At 41.9% G+C, this 14,888-nt stretch overlaps 1 protein-coding gene across 3 annotated transcripts in view; it reads right to left on the bottom strand.

Annotated features, from left to right (window-relative positions):
* The window catches only part of PSD3 (pleckstrin and Sec7 domain containing 3), a 703,925-nt gene that overhangs the window by 15,297 nt on the left and 673,740 nt on the right, over positions 1-14,888 (bottom strand). The gene's annotated exons all lie outside the window — the stretch shown is intronic.

The following is a 14,888-nucleotide window of genomic DNA, read 5'->3' as shown; positions in this document are numbered from 1 at the left end:
CGGCTTTAATTCATCCCAAAAGGTGTTATATCGGGTGCAGGCCAGTCAAGTTCCTCCATCTTAAATACGCTCATCCATATCTTTATGGACCTTGCTAACCTCACAAATGCGCTTATAGCTTCAAAGGGGTGGGCCAACTTAATATTGAACCTTACGGACTAAGACTGGGATACCATTAATATTCATGTGTGTGTAAAGGGAGACAGCCCAATACTTTTGGTAATATAGTGTCTATCTATCTATCTATCTATCTATCTATCTATTATATATATATATATATATATATATATATATATATATATAAAAGTGCTGCCTCCAAACTAAACAGCAGTTCACGTTTGTATCTGAAATTATTAGGGACTGACAAGTGTCCTTCAAGCATATCCACTTTTTATATAAAATGGAAAAAACGCAAGAACATAATGTACACAATGAACAAAATAGCTGACCCAGAAGGTATGTCCCTGGAAGTTATTTTTAAATGCTGCCAACTATGATTACCCCCCAGGACATCAAGCTATTGTAATCCACCTGCTCTGTGAAGACTGCTAGTATTCACAATCAGAGAAATCCAAGCCAACACACACTTATAATGATAGAGTGCGGCAACATGTAGAGCACCCCACAGCTCAATAAGTATACAAATCAAAGCGCAAAAAATATATACAGCTGCTCACACAGCTATACAAATTATGAAATATAGACTTTAATTAAAATGCAAAGGCTACCTACAATAAAATGTTTCTGATGAGCTCAGTTTTTGTCAGCTACAGTACTTACCAAGACTATTAAGACCTAAAATCTTGTATTTATTCAAACATAAAAGTCTCAGTACACCCAAAACTAAATTACAATGTTTGGCAGATATTAGTTGGTTAAACCACTCACTAGTGTTTTCTTTCTCTCCAGAATTCAGATGGTTAGAGCTCTGAATTCATAGGCCCGGATTCACAAAGCACTTACGCCAACGTATCTCAAGATACGCTGCGTAAGTGTAACTATGCGCCGTCGTATCTGTGCGCCGTGCCCACAATCTGAGATACACCTAAAAATAGGCTTCCTACAACCGACGTAACTTGCCTACGCCGTCGTATCGTGGGCGCATATTTACGCTGGGCACATTTGCCACTCCAATTGATTTTTTATGCACATATGCAAATGAGGGAGATACGCAGATTCACGAACGTACTTGCGCCCGGCGCATAATATACACGGTTTGCGTAAGTCGTACGTCCGGCGTAAAGTTATACCCCATATAGGAGGCGCAACTCATGCAAAGGTATGGACCAGGGAACACAAGCCGTCGTATCTTTTGTCGTTTACGTTGTACGTGAATATGAGTAGGCATAGGTTATATTCACGTCGTAGGCAGTGATTCGACGTATCTTAGGCAGTTGTTTCGACGTGATTCTGAGCATGCACACTGGGATGCGGCCACGGGACGGCGCATGCGCCGTTCATTTTAAGTACTTCTATGAATCTTGGCCCATCATTTGCATGGGGTCACGCCTCATTAGCATGGCTCACGCCCACTTCCACCTACGCTGCGCTGGCTTACGCCGAGGAAACCCAGCGTAGATTTGAGAGCGAGTGGGAGCACTGGCTTCCTGAATACTGTGCTTGCCTCTGTGCGCTGCGTTGGCGTAGCGTATATTAGATGCGCTACGCCGGCATAAATATGCGCCGATGTATGTAAATCCGGGCCATAATGTTTGCAAATTTGCCAACCTATTTTCTTTTAGTGTGGTCTTACACTCACCTTTAAAGTGTTACTAAACCCAAGACCTTGCATTCGCTGTATTTGGTCTCCCACAGTACACAGAACATGGAAATGCAATTATTTTAGTAAATATAAACCGCTAAATACATTTTCTCATCAGCAGTATATAGCACTCTTATGACTTCTATCAGTGTCTGGTTAAAGCTTGTAGGAGGAGTTTTCAATCTCCTCTGACTGTCCTATAAGGCTGCAGGACCCCTGACCCTCTGTCTGGACAGTGCTGATTGGCCCTGTGCTGATCACATGCACCCTCCGAAAGAAAAAAAAAACTCTTGCAATACACACCAAACTGAGCATGTGCAGAGTGACTCAAAAGGCTTTGTCTAATCAGCAGATAGATTGGGGACAGTGAAAGAATGGGAGGATCAAAGAAGATAGGACCAAACAACTTTTTTACACAATGCAGAGGATTAACCCCTTAAGGTTCACAATGAGTATAACAGACATGCTTTAATGCATATATACACACTGATTTTACTGTTGTGGGTTTAGTAACACTTTAAATAATTGTTCTGGTTTTAAACAAGACTCAGTAGTAATGGAAGCCTGCATTAATACATGTTCTAGAGTTCCAAGCAAGTAATTGTCCTTACACACCGTCACCCAATGTCTACTTGAAAGAAGTAATCTGGAAGATTTATGTTATCCATTTGATGCAGGCAGTAAGAAGCATTGCTCCAATCTCTACAATGTACCTTTGTTTCAGCCCCAAAGTGGGAGGCAGTGGCAGAGAGAGTGATCTGTGTGAGAGGACATGTGCACAAACAACCAAGAAAAAAGGCTCTAGGAGCACTGGATTTACATCTTAGTTTAGGAAGTAGACGCTGACCCTGGCTGATGTCTAAACAAAGATGGTGATAGGTAAAGTAGTTTATCCTGCGCTACAGTGGAAACTATGTGTGCAGAGGGTAAAGGTGCGATAAACTCATGTGACAGTGACGATACGCGTCAGACACTGGGACACCGGAAGTGACGTTTGCACAGTGTGAGCTCGCTGCTCATTTGTGATATACACTGCATTACTGTTTTAAATGTGAGTACCCTCACATTTAACTCGCCACCAGTTGCCCCACCCAACCCCTACTATGTCCCGCCCCCTAATCCCGCCCCTAGACACGCCCTCATAAATCTCATGAAATGACACTTAAATGTTTTATGCAGAATTAAGTTATAAAAATAAATATTAACGACAACTTTATCCGTGCCCAAAAATGCAGCCTACCCATGTCTACCAATGCAGCATGTGTCCCCAGTGCAGCAAAATGTCCCCAATGCAGCAAAATGTCCCCATTTTGCAGCCAGAGTCCCCCACTTTGCAGCCAGAGTTCCCACATAATTGCAGCCAGAGTTCCCCCACAATTGCAGCCAGAGTTGCCGCCCCACAATTGCAGCCAGAGTTGCCCCACAATTGCAGCCAGAGTTGCCCCACAATTGCAGCCAGAGTTGCCCCACAATTGCAGCCAGAGTTGCCCCACAATTTCAGCCAGAGTTGCCCCACAATTGCAGCCAGAGTTGCCCCACAATTGCAGCCAGAGTTGCCCCACAATAGCAGCCAGAGTTCCCCCACAATTACAGCCAGACTTCCCCCACATTACAGCCAGACTTCCTCCACATTGCAGCCAGAGTTCCCCCACAATTGCAGCCAGAGTCCCCCCACATTGCAGCCAGAGTCCCCCCACATTGCAGCCAGAGTCCCCCCACATTAAAGCCAGAGTTCCCCCACATTACAGCCAGAGTTCCCCCACATTACAGCCAGAGTTCCCCCACATTGCAGCCTACCTGTGCTGGGTAGGAGAGGAGCCGGAGCCGCCGCCTCCACGTTTTTCAAACCGCATTGAACATTACAGCTTTCAATTCAATAGCTGTGTTCCCCGCCGCGAGCGTCATATACAGCCCCTCCCCCTTGTCCGGGAAACTATGATAGACGGATCACCCATCCAATTCTGGGATGGGTGATCTGTCTATCAAACTGCCCGGACAAGGGGGAGGGGCAGTATATGACGCGCGCGGCGCGGAACACAGCTATTGAATTGAAAGCTGTAATGTTACCCGTGCTCTGAACAACTAGGCGGCGGCGACAGCTGCAGCGGTGACTCTCCTCTCCTCGCTCGCCCCCCCTGCTCCCAGGCAGCCCACACTCGCCAGCCCTCAAAATTTACTTTCAAAATGCGAGCAGGCAAGTGTAAATTTTGAGGGCTGCACTAGAGAGCTTCCTCTATGTTTTCTCTACCCTGCCTGGTGACACACTTTAGAGCTGTCTTACCTTGCTGACCACCCAGCCTGGAAGGAAGCCTTAACCCCCTAGGCGCCACACCCCTGAAAGGACGGATAGGAGTTATCCCCTCTACCCCCAAGTGATTCCATTGGCTTTATTGAAAGCTGCTTACCTTGCAGCCGTAAGGTAATTTTCTAGCACACCTTCAAGTGTCACTATACACCGAAGATTCACCAACAAGTCACCTTGCCACCTGCTGATGTCATTTAGCACCCAGCACTTCACTCGCACTTTGCAATTTCTTTTGATTTAATTGCATCACCTCTTGGACTGAGTCGCAGTGATATCATCCATCATTGGTGTATATCAGTTATGTTCAGTCATTCATGTTGATGGGAGCATAACACCATCCTGCGATTTCCTCTGTGACTGCATATATTATCTTTATGCTGCGATTCTATTTCTGCACCCAGCACTCTACTTGCGCCTTGCAATTTCTTCACCTCTTGGACTGAGTCGCAGTTGCACCATTTACACTTTGTAACAATTGGACAATCTTGCGGTTCCATTCACCATTCATATGATGTGATTTTACTTACATTATACAGTCACCTATTTGAATGTATTTGCACTCTTATTCAGTTTACTGTTCACTGATTTATTCATCCATCATTGTTGTATATCAGTTATGTCCAGTCATTCATTTTGATTGGAGCATAACACCATCCTGCTATTTCCTCTGCGACTGCATATACTATTATCTTTACGTTGTGATTTTATGCACCTTATCTGCACTGTTTGCACATTCATTCAGTACACCTTTGGATGGACCTTATCTTAGCATTTATAGCGATTTTTATCTTTCATTGAGTCTATTTGCATATTTGCCATTCATTTATTAATTATACTATTCTGGTTATTTATACATTTTACAAATTACACCATTCTATGCTATTGGAGCGCAACACCATCTCTTGATTTTTTCCAAAGATGGTGATAGCCTTTAAAAGAGAAAGGAAGATAAATGAGTATTGTGATGTGATGACCTTCATAGGTATTACAACCGCAATTCCCCAAAAAAGCCTACAGAAAGCAATGTTTCGCAAATTTCATACACCCATATTTGATTCACAGTAGAAAATAGAAAACATATCAAATGTTTATGAAACAAAGTAAAATCAGCGCAATATTCAAACTAATCACATAAATGAATCAGTGCAACACAATATTAAACCAATCCAGTGTCAATAGCCTACCTAGGCCTATCGTGATTGCTGCCAACACCCCTCAGAGTATAAACGTGACTCTTAATTCAATACTAATAATAAACCAAAACTAGTGTAGCTCAACCAATATAAAAAATAAAACAATAATAAAAGTCCAAACAATGTGAAAAATTCACCGTAGTGCAACTCTAGGTGACAGTTCATGGAATTATTAATTCATATTATCCAGTGACTTCAGTGACCACCTCTAGCTGGAATGACTGTTCACCGCCAGATAATGACCCCTCTACAGAGTCACACACACCCGATGTTTAAGTCTCTCAGGAAGCCACAGGAAAAATAAATCCTCCTCCTGGTGTCCCTGGACAGCATTGACCTCCTCCTGGGAGCTCAGTCAATTGCGTGTGACCATAAAATGACAAAAGCAAACCATAGTGCTCTCTGCTACAAACATGTACTAAACCTACACACAGGGATTAGAAATACTCACATAGATATGTGAAAAACATGCATATCATCAACTCTCCACGTTGATATAAAACAAAAAATCCGTCCTGAATGGCGGCACTTCACACCTGTACACGTTCTCTGATGAGCTTCTTCAGCAGGTGGAGAGCCATCAGCAATTAGAGGATTATATAGGCATGTACCCTATCAACAATCTTTCTACAAGTGTAAACACCTGTGCAGTCAGCTGAGGGGATTTACCAGTGGTGACTATGAAATCTGTGTCACCATACATAATTTCCTCTTCTTCCCTGCTCTGTGTCCAAGATGTAAGCACTTCCACCCTACTCGTAGACCGGAAGTGGCATATCGTCAAAATAGACCTATCACTCGTAACTGGAAAGGAACCGGAAGTGACAAAACTGTATATGACACTTCGGACTCAACTTGAACCCGGAAATTACATTCCAGATTCAATTTAGACACACCACTGTGTTTACTTCTGCCCTTAATGGCTGCCCTGATCCCGAGATATTAAAATAGATTAAATAAGAAGATTAAACACACTAATCTCAACTCTACATATTCGTTATCCTCTTCAATGTCTGAAGGACACGTGGAAACCCCCAGGGATATAGATCACGACGGATGTAAACCTACTCACCTCTGAGCCAAGCATACAGAGTGTCCACACCCCTAAGAGTGCCTCATACATAATAAAATATATAGTATAATATAATAATACATATCTATCTATCTGTTAAAATTACATACTAATGTCTACCACTTCTAACTTCTATCTGTAGACCACTAGATACTAAAACAATGTAATCTAATACATTCTACCTCTACATTCCCTATTTGGTGCTAATAAAACTATTTAAATCAAACTCTGTATTGATACCAAAGGGGGCCAGAACTTTAGTCTCATAAATCCAAAAGGATTCACGCTGGCTGATCTGTCTAATAAAGTTATTACCTCTCCATTGTTTGACCTTTTCGATCCCCCAAAATCTAACTCCATATGGATCCCTATTGTGTACTGTCCTAAAATGTTTCAGAACACTATGTTTTTTTTTTATCTTTTCTAATATTGGCAATATGCTCCCTAACTCTCACCTGCAACTCCCTGGTGGTACTTATTTTTTTCTTAAAATTGTACATTTTCTCAATTTAAACATTTGATATGTTTTTTTTTTTCTATTGTGAATAAAGTATGGGTTTATGAGATTTACAAATCATTGCATTCTGTTTTTATATAGATTTTACACTTTTTTTAAATTGGGGTTGTAAATGGCTGCACATGCTACACTTGAACTTTAACTTTGCATACATGCATTTTACACACTGATGTGTCTAACACTAGGGGCCAGATTCTCAGAAGAGTTTTGACGGTGTATCTCAGGAAACACCATGGTATCTCTGTTTCTGAGCCCGGGTATCTATGCGAGTGATTCGTAGAATCATTTTCGCATAGATACGTCCAAGATCCGACAGGTGTAAGTCACTTACACCGTCGGATTTTAGATGTAATGCAACGCCGGCCGCTAGGTGGCGTTTACATTCAGGTCTCATTTGACTATGCAAATGAGCCTGATACGCCGATTCCCGAACGAATTTGCGTTGCTTACTCGTCGCTTACGTCGTTTCCGTAAGCGTAAGGTTACCCCTGCTATATGAGGGGTAACCTTACGCCAGTCCGCCGTATGCCATGTTAAGTATCTTGAATACGACTTTACGTCAATGACGCACACGTCGGCGTCATTGACGTTTTCCGTTGTGAGCTGGAGCATGCGCACTGGGCTATTTTTCAGCCCGGCGCATGCGCAGTTCAATTGGCGCGGGGGCGCGCTTAATTTGAATGCAAGCCGCCCCCTTCGAATTACGTGGCCATACGCTGGGCCATTTACACTACGCCGCCGCAAATTACGGAGCAAGTGTTTGGGGAATACGGCACTTGCTCCTGTAAGTTGCGGTGGCGTAGTGTAAATGGCTTACACTACGCCAACACAGATTCTTAGAGAATCTGACCCTAGGTCTCTTAACAGAGCCACAGATATTAACTATATTTACCAATTTAAGCCCTTCTGTTGCTTAAATGTAGTCCATACAGTGGTCATATTAGTATCAGTAAACAGCAAATAACCAAACATATCTAATTTTAATGTTCTCCAAGCAACTAGCTTTACAACATTGCCAGCAATATCAAGCAACCATGAGCAACTGGATATACTGGGAACTTTCTAAAGTTGGTACACCTGAGATTGATGTGAAAGGCTGTGCGAAGGGAGGAGCTTAGCATACTGTACTGAAAAACAGTGGTGTGTGTGGTTCACTGTGGTCAAATATTTCACTCACAGTACTGTGGTTTGATAGTGAAAGTCCAGCAGGGCACTACATTATATAGTAATACGTATTTTAAACAAGTTGGCTGATTTGACAATTAGACCCGGTTCACACAGGGGCAGCACGACTTGCCGAGCGACTCGGCAAGGCGATCTGCCCACGACTTCAGAGGCGACTTGCAAAATGACTTCTGTATTGAAGTTGCCCTGAAGTCATCCCAAAGTAGTACAGGAACCGTTTTCTAAGTCGGAGCGACTTGAGTGGCTCCTATTAGAACGGTTCCATAGTACAGAGCGGAGCGCGACTTGTCAGGTGGTTAAGTCGCCTGACGAGTCGCGCCTGTGTAAAACGGCTCTAAGGTGGCAAAAAGAAAGGCATTTCTGATAACACCTGATCTACAATTGTTACAATATATGGGCAACAAATGGGAAATTGTAACACTACAGGAGAAACAAAGAGGCAGTTCAGACAACATGAGAGCAACAAACAGTCATAGTGGTAGTAGTGACAATAAGACTGCCACTATAGTAAAAAAGAGAGATCGCAGGAAGACAGACTGTGAGAGGAGAAGGCAGACAAAACTGGAAAACAGTAAATATCTTCATTAGTTAATTAAAGCAATAAAGATTTTCACTGCATCTGAGCACTACAAACCAAAACCGCTATTTATTTAATTTTTAATATTCTAACCAAACTACCCCATCTATTCATGTCTCAATGCTTTATTTTGCTGAGAAATCGATTTGAAAAACAGCACCCCGGCATTTCTGGCCATGGCTATCTTGAGTAAGGGCAGATGATTCATGTAGCATTTACCTCCTGGAAACCATCTGCCCTTAGCCCAAGCATGCAGGCAGGTGAGTGTTCTTAGCTGAGAAAAAGTATGTTCCTCTCCAGAAGACTTCTGGAATGTATGACATAATTTGCCTAGGCAAGAAACCAGGAAGTAACTGAAAAAAATATGATTTTTTTTTTTTAAAACCAGTGAATATGATATACTTTCCTCTCTTTTTACTAATGCTAGCAGCATGAGAATTAAAAATAATAAATGTTGATTGGGAGAGTGAAGTTCCATAAAACTATAACTACCAGAGTTCAGAAATAAAAACCTGCCAATCAGATGGCTGAAACAGAATAGACACATTCCAAGGTCAAAATGCCCATTCATCCCCAGTATAAACAGTGGGGACCCGCTCATTCCTATCCTAGCTTCTAATGATTGCAGTTATGGGATTCCAATAATGACATTAAGGTATGATCTATACATTTAACGCAAATGTGCATTCATTATTTTTTTCTAATGTAAATTAGATAGTAATACCAATAATTTAGAAAGAGCGATCACTTAAACTGTACATTGTATAAGCCAGCATGCAAAATGTGTGATTCTGTGATGTTTTTAAGCTTGCAGAGCAGATTGTAGCTTTAATGCAATGTCAATAAGCTTTTCTAGGTGGGAATGGCGATTTAAACCACGGCATGTCTGTCTTCTGCTGTAACAAAAAGATTATCACAGTTCAAAGCACTGTGGGTACAGCAACTGTAAGATCAGAATCTGTGAAACTGTATTTTCTCTTCAAAGCTCTGCTGATAGAAAATGCTTCAAAAGATCCCTACGTCTAAATTAATGAAAAGGTAATAAAAAGAACCAATGCTACAAGAGCAGTTGAATATTGTTTTAACCCGATGCACCAGTGTTTTAAAATTACATTAATCATTCGGCTCCCTAATCTCTGGTCTTCAGCCTATGCTTTATCTTTCAATTAAATGCACTCAGGATTCTCAGTTGTCTCAGGTAATAATATATTATTTAGCAGGAGATTTTGTTTTTAAGTATTACTCTGTCATGTGTTCTTTTTGCTAGGCCAAGGTTGAAAAGGAAGCAGATGTAGTAAACATTAACCACTTAAGCCCCGGACCAATATGCAGCCTAAAGACCCAAGGTGTTTTTACAGTTCGGGACTGCGTCGCTTTAACAGACAATTGCGCGGTCGTGCGACGTGGCTCCCAAACAAAATTGGCGTCCTTTTTTCCCCACAAATAGAGCTTTCTTTTGGTGGTATTTGATCACATCTGCGGTTTTTAGTTTTTGCGCTATAAACAAAAATAGAGCGACAATTTTGAAAAAAAAGCAATATTTTTTACTTTTTGCTGTAATAAATATCCCCCAAAAACATATATAAAAACATTTTTTTTCCTCAGTTTAGGCCGATACGTATTCTTCTACCTATTTTTAGTAAAAAAAATCGCAATAAGCGTTTATCGATTGGTTTGCGCAAAATTTATAGTGTTTACAAAATAGGGGATAGTTTTATTGCATTTTGATTTTTTATTTTTTTTTTACTACTAATGGCGGCGATCAGCAATTTTTTTCGTGACTGCGACATTATGGCGGACACTTCGGACAATTTTGACACATTTTTGGGACCATTGTCATTTTCACAGCAAAAAATGCATTTAAATTGCATTCTTTATTGTGAAAATGACAGTTGCAGTTTGGGAGTTAACCACAGGTGGCGCTGTAGGAGTTAGGGTGCACCTAGTATGTGTTTACAACTGTTTGGGGGTGTGGCTGTAGGAATGACGTCATCGATCGTGTCTTCCCTATAAAGGGAATGACGCGATCGATGCGCCGCCATAGTGAAGGACGGGGAAGCCGTGTTTACACACGGCTCTCCTCGTTCTTCAGCTCCGGGGAGCGATCGCGACGGAGCGGCTATAAACAAATAGCCGCGCCGTGGTCCCGGATCGCTCCCCGAGCGGACCCGACCGCCGCATGTAGCGGGGGGGGTCCCGATCGGACCCCCCACCCGCTAATAGGCGAGGACGTACCTATACGCCCATGTGCCTGTACGTGCCATATTGTGGACGTATATGTACATGCGGGGGTCGGGAACTGGTTAATGAAGCACAGTGAATACTTTCTATCAAATTTAGGGTAAACAAATGTATTAATGATTACAACTGTGTATTTTTATTTATTTCAGGTACTTATATCGCCGTCAATTTACAAAGCACTTTAAGGCTCTGTTCACACCTAGGCGTATATACGCCTGTAGTGCGACGCCGCAGCAGCCCCCGAGACGCTGGAGGGATGATTTCACATTGCCCTCTATGGAGATGGTTCACATCTCCACGCCGAACGCCGTACGCCTGCCACCTGAAAACCTTTTTTTCAGGCGGCTTTCCGCGTTCGGCATAAGAGATGTGAACCATCTCCATAGAGGGGGTAAAGCTGCATTCACAATCGCAGCGTTTTGTCGCCGCAAATCGCGGTACAAAACGCCGCAATTTGTCGCCGCAATTCGTGGGACAAAACGCCGCGATTTTGTACGCCAAGGTGTGAATGCAGCCTTAATATACATTGTATATTCATATCAGTCTATGTCTCCATGAAAACACACAGACTCTGGGAACCTAGGATCTGGATGCAGATTTGGGGCCTCTGTGCCCAACCAGCATTGCACGCTTTAACCCCCCCCCCCCCAAGACTCAGAGCAGATGTTAACATAATCAGCTCAAAACAACCAGATGCTGGGTCTCCTGCTATAATCGATTTACTGAGGTGTCTTTCTCTCATGGTATCATTTGCCCATTGTGTGCCTTCCCATTGTTAATTGAGTCACCTATTTCTCTCTCTGTCTGCTAATACTTTAGGACAGGGATCTCCAAACTACGGCCCTCCAGCTATTGCGGAACTACATGTCCCATGAAGAATTGTAAAACTCTGAAACTCATCATTTGGAGATCCCTGCTCTAGGAGATGTGATTAATATCATGTCCAATTTAAATTGTTACTGAACTATTGTGGGATGTTTATGTAAGCTGTTCATGTACTGATGATATTATTGTTTACAGTTTGCATTGTTTAGGATAATGTGATCAAGTTCTTATCTGATTTTGTGAGGTATATATTCTATGTGAGTTTACAATAAAGTGAGTTTCTGATTACACCTCAACTAGTATCGTCTAATTCTTGGATGCATTGCTCAGCTATAATATCTGATTCCTGGTTCCTGGTTCATCTTGGCAGAAGCATCTAGGCGGAGTGCCAGGCAATCCGTCACAATAACATTCTACGCCAAACATTCCAGCTAAATAAGTAAATGCTTTCTGTAAAAAAAAGGTGTCCTAGCACAGGGAGAGAAAGATCGTGTACCTAACAGGCTCCAAAGATGGACAGCCATCCCTGACTAATTTAATGGAAGCACATTGAAGTGTATGAGCTGTTCATAAAAGACCCTGCCAGTAAAACAACACTAGTACTTACAGTATTGTTTTCACCACTTGTTTCCTAATCCATGCTTACTTACTTCTTACATGCTGTAATTTTCATATGAATTTGACTGAATGCATATCTGAACTTTCATGGCCCCTCTCTGCCGTCCCAAACCCCTCTCTATCATCTGGTTTCTTTAGCAGCTCTCAGCACAGCCTTGTGTAATGGCAGAACAGATGCTAACTAAAGAATCGCCAAGTCATCAGAACTTGCCAGTGCTTCAATTATTTGGGATCACTTTTTGTGATTATGTGGTGCACTGACAAAAGTACAAAGGGCAAAGGGTATGACAACTCTGTATCTGGTCCAAGTTGGTGTGGTACCCAACATAGGTCTGAGTGCAGACACCCGAGAGTTTCACCTATTTGACATGGGAAGGCATAGAATTTTAAAGCATACACAAGGAAAATGCTTACGATAAACTAGTAAAACATATGATTTTAAGTGAAAAAAAATCTGGGGCAAGGTTGCTTGAAAGAATGGAATGTGATAGTCCCTGAAATACGGCTATCAATAAAAACTGTGTGATGATATTTAAAAGTAGAGTTCATGGATAATAGCAATCTCTTTAATGGAAGCCTGTTTACATACAGAAATGAGAGCTGCCTTATTTCAAGCAGCAAGCTCATTGGCTGCCGTCATCATCCTTGCTTTCTTCATGCAAAAAAGCTCCCTGAATGGGGAAAATACAGCAGCTGCAATTTGAAATAAATTTACAGAGTAATGTACTATTCTAGATGTAGGGTGTCCTATTCAGGTACATTCATTGTTTTCCTTATATTTCCATCAGCACGGACACATTTTTAGTGTGTCTGAAAGCATACATTGTTATAGAAACATTCTCTATGCTGACGCCATACTCCATGCACTACAATGGCTCTGACAATAAAAAAGTATGCAAATTGTGACTTCCAACTTCACTGGCTTCACTGGCTTCACTGACTTCAACTAAATAGTGCAGACAATGGCTAAGTAGTTAGCACTTTCGCCTGCAGCACTACAGAATACAGAATACTTTATTAATCCCAAAGGGAAATTGGGAGTTTGCATGTCGTTCCTGTCCCTGCATGGGTTTCCTTTGGGTCCTCTGCGTTCCTCCCACACTCCAAAGACATGCTGGTAGGTTAATTGGCTCTGGTCTAAAAAAAAATAGCCCTAGTATGTGTATGAATTCGAGTTAAGGACTTTAGATTTGAGGGCAAGTAAGAATTTACAATATATGTGTAAAGCGCTGCATAAAATAACAGCCCTATTTACAGTATCTCACAAAAGTGAGTACACCCCTCACATTTTTTGTAAATATTTTATTATACCTTTTTATGTGACAGCACTAAAGAAATTACACTTTACTACAATAAAAAGTCGTGGGTGTACAGCTTGTATAACAGTGCAAATTAGCTGTCCACTCAAAATAACAACACACAGCCATTATTGTCGAAAAACCTCTGACAACAAAAGTGAGTACACCCATAAGTGAAAATGTCCAAAATTGAGCCCAAAACTTCAATATTTCACTCTATTGAGCATGGAGTTCACCAGAGCTTCACAGGTTACCACTGGAGTCCTCTTCCACTACTCCATGACGACATCATAGAGCTGGTAGATGTTAGAGACCTTGCGCTCCTCCACCTCCTGTTTGGATGAATAGGGATTAGGTCTGGAGACATGCTTGGCCAGACATGCTTGGCCAGTCCATCACCTTTGCCATCAGCTTCTTTAGCAAGGCACTGGTCATCTTGGAGGTGTGTTTGGAGTCATTATCATGTTGGAATACTGCCCTGCGGCCCAGTTTCCGAAGGTAGGGGATCATGCTCTGCTTCAGTATGTCACAGTACATGTTGGCATTTATGGTTCCCTCAATTAACTGTAGCTCCCCAGTGCCAGCAGAACTCATGTAGCCCCCAGACCATGACACTCCCACCACCATGCTTGGCTGTAGGCAAGACACACTTGTCTTTGTACTCCTCACCTGGTTACCGCCTGGTTCCAGTAATTCATTTCCTAGTCCTACCTTTTAGTTTTTCCATTCAATTCATGTCCTTAGTCTGCTTGTCTTCAGCAAACTGTTTGCAGGCTTTCTTGTGCATCGTCTTTAGAAGGGGTTTCCTTCTGAGACAACAGCCATGCAGACCCTAAAGTTTTAGGGCGTTTTTGCAGTGCCTCAGTGTGAAAGGGTAAAGCGTTTTTACAGCGCTTTCAATTCATTTCAATGGAGAGGGGAGTTTTTGGAGCATTTTTTTTCAGCGCCCAAAAGCTGCTCCAAAGATGCTGCTTGCAGGACTTTTCTCAACGCCCCACCAGTGCAACGCCTCAGTGTGAAAGGGTAAGGCATTTTTACAGCGCTTTAAATTCTTTTTAACCTCCCTGGCGGTATGATTCTGTCTGGAATTACGTACCAAAAGCGGTACATTTATTTTGCAAGGAAATTGGCGTTTTATACTGTAGGCCTGTAATTTTTAGAAATAACTCACTTAAATCTGACCAAACAAGAGTCTTTTAGGCATCCCGGGTATGATTTTTTTTTTTAAAACAAAATTATAAATTATAATATAATAAATAATTATAAATAATTATAACAAATAATAATATAATTAT

This window comes from Rana temporaria, chromosome 1 (assembly GCF_905171775.1).
Source record: "Rana temporaria chromosome 1, aRanTem1.1, whole genome shotgun sequence".
Lineage (NCBI taxonomy): Eukaryota > Metazoa > Chordata > Amphibia > Anura > Ranidae > Rana > Rana temporaria.
This window is presented reverse-complemented; position numbering and strand designations above follow the sequence as displayed.